Source organism: Octopus bimaculoides, chromosome 4 (assembly GCF_046866305.1).
Source record: "Octopus bimaculoides isolate indiv1 chromosome 4, ASM4686630v1, whole genome shotgun sequence".
Lineage (NCBI taxonomy): Eukaryota > Metazoa > Mollusca > Cephalopoda > Octopoda > Octopodidae > Octopus > Octopus bimaculoides.
Genome location: NC_142931.1, coordinates 16,744,741 through 16,752,916, shown reverse-complemented (window position 1 = coordinate 16,752,916; position 8,176 = coordinate 16,744,741).

Sequence of the window (8,176 nt, the reverse complement as noted above, 5' to 3'; positions counted from 1 at the left end):
TCTTAAAACCTACACAGTTTCCTTCTTCAATTCTCTAACTTTTTTCTTCACTCATATCTACATCCCTATCAATCCTCCTCACTCGTATCCAAACACACACACACACACACACACACACACACACACACACACACACACACACACACACACATATATATATAAGGCGAGCTGGCAGAAACGTTAGCACGCCGGGCGAAATGCTTAGCAGTATTTCGTCTGCCGTTACGTTCTGAGTTCAAATTCCGCCGAGGTCAACTTTGCCTTTCATCCTTTCGGGGTCGATTAAATAAGTACCAGTTACGCACTGGGGTCGATGTAATCGACTTAATCCCTTTGTCTGTCCTTGTTTGTCCCTTCTATGTTTAGCCCCGCGTGGGCAATAAGGAAATAAGAAAGCCCAGCTGTTTTAGAGCTGTATAGGAGATTATCAGGAAGAGAGTGCTTCTTCAGGAATTCACTGCCAACTCGTACAATGTTGCTCATTTCCCTTTTCAGGACTGCGTTAATATATTTTTTTTTCGCTGCTGTTGTTTAACAGGTGCTACCTGAGTGATATCATACGGCATTTGAAGGCCGTCTGCACTGTCCCTTACGTATCTCTATGTATGTATGTATGTATGTATGTATGTATGTATGTATGTATGTATGTATGTATGTATCGGTGTTAATTCCACAAAGTCTGCATCGGTTGTCACATTTTACTGCTTTTCCTGTATCCCTATCCCTTTTGTAAATCAGGAGGTTGATATTTCCTGTTCCTGGATTGCAAACGCATACTCTTCAAGTGGTATGTATGTATATATGCATGTATGCATGTATGCATGTATGCATGTATGTATGTATGTATGTATGTTTTTGCCTTGAGTTTTATTGAAGTTCTTCTTAAGAGAGTTCGAGCCGGTTCCTAACAAAGCGACAAGACTTTTTGAGTTAAGAGACTTTCCGGTGCTTGTAAATGTATGGTAAGTTGGAGTGTTGGTCGATGTGTCATTGTACACATCCATGTGTGTGCAGTTGTTCGCCTAAAGAATCTCAGATGGAGAATCTTTGGAAAATCTTCATTGTGCCGCTAATAGATTGGGTTTTGAGAATCTGCATCGGTTTCTTTTGCTCTTTCTTCAAAAAGCCTAGTATTTCAAGACAGGCTGCGGTGTATCACAAGTGGAGCCGAGGCCATAGTAGAAACACTTGCCTAAAGTGCCCACGCAGTGGCACTTTAGGAAAGTGTTTCTACAATAGTCTCGGGTCGGCTAAAGCCTCGCGAGTTTATTTCGTAGATAGATACTGAAATAAGCTCATCGTATGTATGTGTGTAGAAGACATTGCTATACCACGCTTTTAAATACCGAAACATGTCCGGAGTTGTCACACTACTACAAAAGATCAGACTCATATACATACATACATGATGATGGCCGTCCACTCGTGACCGAGGAAGACCATTGCTGACCTTTAGGGAGATTGTGCGCTCTAGCACTGACTTATATTTTGCATTTGCGGCTCCGTTGGTGGCTAAATAGCCCTGCTCTTAACAAGCATACACGACTGCAAACATTGCAAACCAAGCTTTCCCCATTTACTATGCTACCATTGCGCTTTCGATAAAATAAATATATATAGGAAAAAAAAAAAAAGAGCAGCACATATCGAGCAGAGGCCAACAATACCTCTACAGAGTTTTAGGTCCAATAAGGCTTGCACGACGCCTCACAGATCCTCTGCACTCTATTCACATTATCCAGAGACAAGCCATAACGAGATGTCTGGTGCCAATATAAGTCGCAGGCTCAGGGATGTGGGAGCGCCATGATCTCTAGCACAAACCAATGATCCCCAGTATGTCTAATGTCATTCCCTGCATATCTGGTTTTATATCAGAGTGACCTTCTCCTAGAGACATGCTTCAACAGAAGCTGAAGGGTGACTCACTCCCAGTGGTCTTCTAGCACGCCGGACACTATCCCAGAATTTCTGCGTAGCCGTGCTATTGCTAGATAGCCGTTGAGCCTGCACAAGGTTCATCCGACCTTTTAACAGGTTGTACTGGCTTCCATGTTACCAGTAGCACTTACGAGAGCCTCATAAGTGACCTAACATACATACATACATAAATACATAAACACACACATACACACACACACACACACACACACACACACACACACATATATATATATATATATATATATATATATATATATATATACACGACGAGCTTCTTTCAGTTTCCGTCCACCAAATCCAGTCACAAGGTTTGGCTTGGTCCGAGACTATAGTAGAAAACATTTGCCCAAGGTACCACATAATGGGACTGAACCCGGAGCCATGTGGTTAAGAAGCGAACTTCTTATCACACAACTACGGTCAAATCTATTTAATTTAATCATGTTTATTATTTATTTATTTATTTATTTATCAAATAACCATAGAAGATTAGTAGAAAGGAAAGATGACTACGACGTTCTTGTGGTTACTCTGAGTGTCGATAAAAAAATCAATGGTTTGTTTGTTCCGGATGACTTTCAGGCATGGGTCCATTGATAATTTCCAGAAATTCCTGTACTGGCAGATCTACAGTGAGAGAAAGCATAGCTACTTTGACGTAAAAACTGTAGAGGTATGGAAGTGTCGTCTGCTGGGCTTGTCCGAGATGTACACGGAGTAATGAAACCGTTCTACACATCCAGTTTCCGAGTATTGCTGACTTGTGAAATTATGTCGAATACCTGAGAGTTATCAATTGAGTCTATCGTGAAGATCGTCTTCCTGCCTTCCTCAAGCCAGAAAGGAGCAGGCAATTTTTAATTGTCTGATGGATTTGGCGAAATTGGTTGTGTTATGAACCAGATTGATATAAATAAAAAAAGACACCATTTCCCTCTGTCAACCCTTTATAAACGTCTTCAAGTTTCACTTGAAAAGGAAAATGAGGGTGAAAAGGTAAGTGCTAGTTTCTAGAAAATTTGTTGAAAGATAGATAAAAGTACCAAACATGGTCCAAGTGAGCAGGGTTAGGTTAGGGTTTTTGCTGCTATAGACACTGCTTTGAGCATGGGTCTGCAATATTAATTCCTTGAATGTACATTTGTAGATATTAACGTTGCAGATTAATAAACTATTTCAAAATTCCATTAAACTTTAGTGTAATTATTGTCTTAACACGCAACCTACCTCATATTGTGAACAACCAGCGAAGAATATATAACTAACCAACCATACTAAAAACTGTATCAAGATATTGATATTTTGCTTTTCGTCTTTCAAATCTTCAGATATTACAATTTTGTTTCCATGACAGAAGTATCATTTGCATGTGTTTCCAAATGTTTATTATTATCAATCCTATCATCATTGATTATATTATTATTTTCAGCTTCCATGTGAATAATACTTATTTCCACACAATCACTGTTTTCATTTAACTCTTCAACCTTTACGATACCTCCATTCACTTTTTCTTCGACGTTCATTGTCTCCTCGCTGATTCCTTTCTGTACACTCTCCATTTCAACTAGCGTTAGTAAATTTCTTCATTGAATCTTGCATGCCTGATTCATTAACTTTTCTGTCAACTCAAACATAAATTTGCTTTACCAATTTCTGAGCAATCTTCTACCAATACCTCCACCTTCTTTATTCTTTTCCCTCAGAGACCGTTCCGTCTAAACTGCATATCCTCTTTACTACATCTCCATCTCCCACGAATAATTATCATCGAATAATTATTGGATGATGACCAATTACTGCATGCTCAAGCACAGCATATCTGCAGATCATAACAGTTCTATTCACGTTAACGTCATTCATGTTCTCTGTTTTTCTTTCGCTTTCAATTCCGTTTATTCCTAGTAATTTGTTGTGATTAGTGAGAAAGACGCTGTTCATATCGAAACGCGGCTGAAGAGTCCCTCTTCTCCATGTCACAGATTTAATTACATCAGACTACAACTCGGGTCCTTTGAGATGAGACAACCACTGGTGTTTCTATTGGAACAACATCTTCAGAACAGTTAACCTCTTCAAGAAGCAACCTTAAGCCCCACCGGATACCAACCTGTTTCTCCATGGCTCTAAAAAGAGTTTTTATTAACATTATTTGTTTTTTTTCTTTACTATTGTTATAATCATTGTCATTATTATTTCTCTTTATCACAGCTTTTGTTGGAGCTCTTGGAGTCTTATATGCGTAGTGGACTTGCTACAAGCAACCTACGGTACCATACTACCCATTCTTTTCAGCTATCTAATGCTTTCCTCACTATTCTGGCCATGCCAAGGAGGCAAACTCTTGTAACAGTTCTACTGGGCACTCTCTTCCAATTTCCTAGATATTCCCCTTGATACCTTCTGATACTATTCCCAAAGACTCAACAATAATTGGCACTTTCTTCACCTTCCTCATCTCCCATAGCCGGTCTATTTCGAACTTAAGAGGGTTGTATTTATCTAATTTTTCGCCTTCCTTCTTGACTATTCGTGGTCAACTATATAGCATCTATGGAGCACCATGTCCACCACCACTAGGTACGGTCTGTTATGCTCTAGTACCTGATCTGTTTGAATTGGGATATCCCAGAGGATTTTGCTAGTCTCCGACGACTCCGCCACTCCCTGCGATTTGTGCTCATACCACGTCTTGCCTCTCTCTAGCCTCCACTTTTCGAACAGTTTCCAGTGTAGCACTTTCACTACCTAATCGTATCGCCACAACTTGTAGTGGTTTTGGGCAGGTCTAGAGCATTCATTCGTGATATAGGCAATGGCTTCATCCACCCTATTGGAGATACAACACAGCGAAGATATTTGCTCATTCCTAAGGTTGACCCTCCAGTTCGTGGCCAAAGCTCGGGCTTGCGCAGCCAGTATAGTGCTCTGCGTCTCTTATTTTAGGGTTCCTTTCATCAGCAAAAATCGTCTGTTTTTTGCAGCAACCTATTATTATTATTATTGCCTTGGCACAGCTACTAACGCTGGAGATGTACTACGGTGCAAGCTGTTCACTACCAGTGAACTAAGGTAACACCTCTTATTTTTCGAGCACCATCCAGAGTATTTGAGCAGTTCCAAGAAGTGCTGTGTTCTGCAAGTGCACCATCCTTATTTCAGCCCCTATTTGTTCCATGTACTTCTCAAGATTTTTACTCACTGTTCCCAGGGCTCCGAAAATTATTGGTACTACTACCACCTTTTTCATCGACCACAACTGCTTAACCTCCGAAGCTAACCTGTCATATCTTTCGACTTTTCTTTCTTCCTTATCGCATACCTTGTTGTCAGCTGGGCATGCTATATCTATGATCCAGCATAGTTTGCTTTCTATTATTATTATTATTATTATTATTATTATTATTATTATTATTATTATTATTATTATTATTATTATTATTATTATTATTATTATTATTATTATTATTATTATGTTTGACTTTTGTTTTGCATTTGTACAAGTTGGATCCAAGTCTCACCCAGAGACCTCAAGAGACAACAAGTTAGAAGTTCATGTAGGTGTTATGCCTAGGGTACCATATATTTGTATTTGTACAGTTTTGTTCAAGTGAATGTTTAAGAAACCATAAGAAAATTATGTGTTTGCTTTAAAATTTGAGATCACATAGACAGTATTTTACGTAGGATATGGGCAGTTCCCATGAGCACTATTTTTTGAACTTCAGCCATTTTGGGGTTTCCTGGAATCTGATCTAGGTAGTAATCAGCCCGTTTCGCTGTCATTCCCAGGGCACCTATGACAATAGGTATTGTTTTCGTCTTCAGATTCCACATTTTGCTAATTTCTATTTCAAGATCTTTATATTTGCTCAGTTTTTGGTAGGTCTTGACAGATACGTTTATATCGATTGGGACAGTCATATCAATGAGGAGGCATGATTTTTGTCTGAAGTCTTTCAGTATGATGTCTGGCCTATTTGCGTCTATCTTTCTGTCAGTTTGAATGGTGAAGTTCCAGAGGAGTGCAATGTGATCATTTTCAAGTACTGGGGGTGGTTTGTGTTCCCACCAGTTTTTATCATGGGGCAAGTCCAGGTTTTTGCATATTACCCAGTGAATATATTGTGCAGCTCTATCATGCCTGTTGAGATACTCTGTAGGCGCAAGCAGACTGCACATGGAGACAACATGATCGATGGTCTCATTTTGTTGTTGGCAAATACGACATAATGGGGAGCTGCCGTTCTTTAATATGTTGGCCTGGTAGTTCTTTGTAGGTAGGCATTGATCTTGGGCTGCTATGATAAACCCCTCTGTTTCTGATTTCAAGCCAGAGGCCATTAACCATTGGTGGGTAAGGGCTTTGTCAATATCTGCATTATTCGCTCTCTTTGGGTATTTGCCATTGAGAGGTTTTCCATGCCATTTTTCAGTCATAATAGCTAAGGCAGCAATTTTAGCACGGGTTTTCAAGCGCTTAGCTTTTTCTGCAGGTGTTTCTAGTTCGTCTAATTCTTGAATTTGTTGCAATTGGAATTCACTTAGATATTCCTTTGCCTGCTTTGTTACTGAGTAAGATGCTTTCTTGCTTTCATATTTTAAGACAAGTTTTAACATCCAGTCCTCAGAGTTTTTCTGATAGGTGTCTAGGCCAATTGTGGCTACCTTCATTGATAATGCCAGCTGTAAAAGTCCTCGGCCTCCTTCTTTTCTTGGCAGATAAAGACGTTCTATATCTGCCTTAGGGTGGTGCATTCTATGCATTGTCAACAGTTTTCGTATTTTTCTGTCAACATTACATATTTCAGTAATTGACCAGTTAACGATATTGAAACTGTAAGTCACGACTGGTATGGCTAGAGCATTGATCGCTTCGATCCTGTTTCTCGCGTTCAGCTCTGTCTTCAGTATTGCTCTCACCCTGCGATAACATTCTCTTCTGATTCTTTCCCTCATCACTGAGTGCTTGATATTGTCCCCTTCAATTACCCCTAGGTATTTGTAGCTCTCCGCTGGTTCTAACTCTTTTATGACATTTTGCTGGTCAAGGTTCACATTAGATGTATTTGTCATTTTTCCTTTGATAAAGGTAGCTTTTGCACATTTATCAAGGCCAAATTGCATCCTGATGTCATCACTGAAATCACTTATTATTATTATTATTATTATTATTCAGTAGTTTTATTTTTATAACGTGCTTTCACTTCACTACCGAGCGCAGCTCTGTGCGCCTTGGGTATGTGCTGTGGTTTGCTGTGGTGCTCTTATGTTTACTGTATTGAAAGAGTTTTGCGTAGGATGTGTGCAGTACCCAGTAGTGCAATTTTCTGTATGTTATATATATTTGTAAGTCCTGCTATTTTTGTTATGTATTTGTCTGAATATTTTTTTATTATACCTAAGGCACCTACTATGATAGGAATTGTTTCTGTTTTTAGATTCCACATTCGAGTTATCTCTATTTCCAGGTCTTTGTATTTTGAAAGTTTTTCCATTTCTTTTAGAGAAACGTTGTCATCTGCTGGTATTGATACATCAATTAGAAAGCATTTTTTTTCTTCATGATCTTTGACAACTATATCTGGTCTATTTGCCTTAATTTCTCTATCTGTGTGTATTGGCATATCCCAGAGTATGGTTGCTTTCTCGTTTTCTGTGACCTTTTCTGGCGTGTGTTTATACCATCTTTTTTCTGTTGTTATTCCATAATGTTGGCATAGCTTCCAGTGTATATAGGTCCCAGCTCTGTCGTGTCTGTGGATATATTCCTTCTTAGCCAGGACTGGGCAGCCAGAGATAATATGATTTATTGTTTCTTGTCGATCTCCACATATTCTACAGTTACTTGTTATATTTCTTTTCATTATGTGTTTTTGGTAATTTCTGGTGGGGAGGCTTTGGTCTTGTGCAGCAATTAAAAATCCTTCAGTTGCTGTTCTAGTTTTAGTTTGGATTTCATTTGTTTTATAGCTTTTGTTGTTTCTTCTTCTTCTTCTTCGTATTTGTTAGGTAGATTGATTTCTTGTTTGTATTTGTCAGCTTCCTTAAACACTGAAAACAGTTTTTTGTTTTGCTCGTGTTTTGTGGCTATTTGTATTAGTTTCTCTTGCTTCTGGAGTAGGTATTTTTGCAGTCCTATGGTGGTTATTTTATAATAGTTTTCTGCCTGGCACTCACACCTTTAACAGAATTGCTAAATAGAACTGGATGCGGTTACAAATGCTATGGA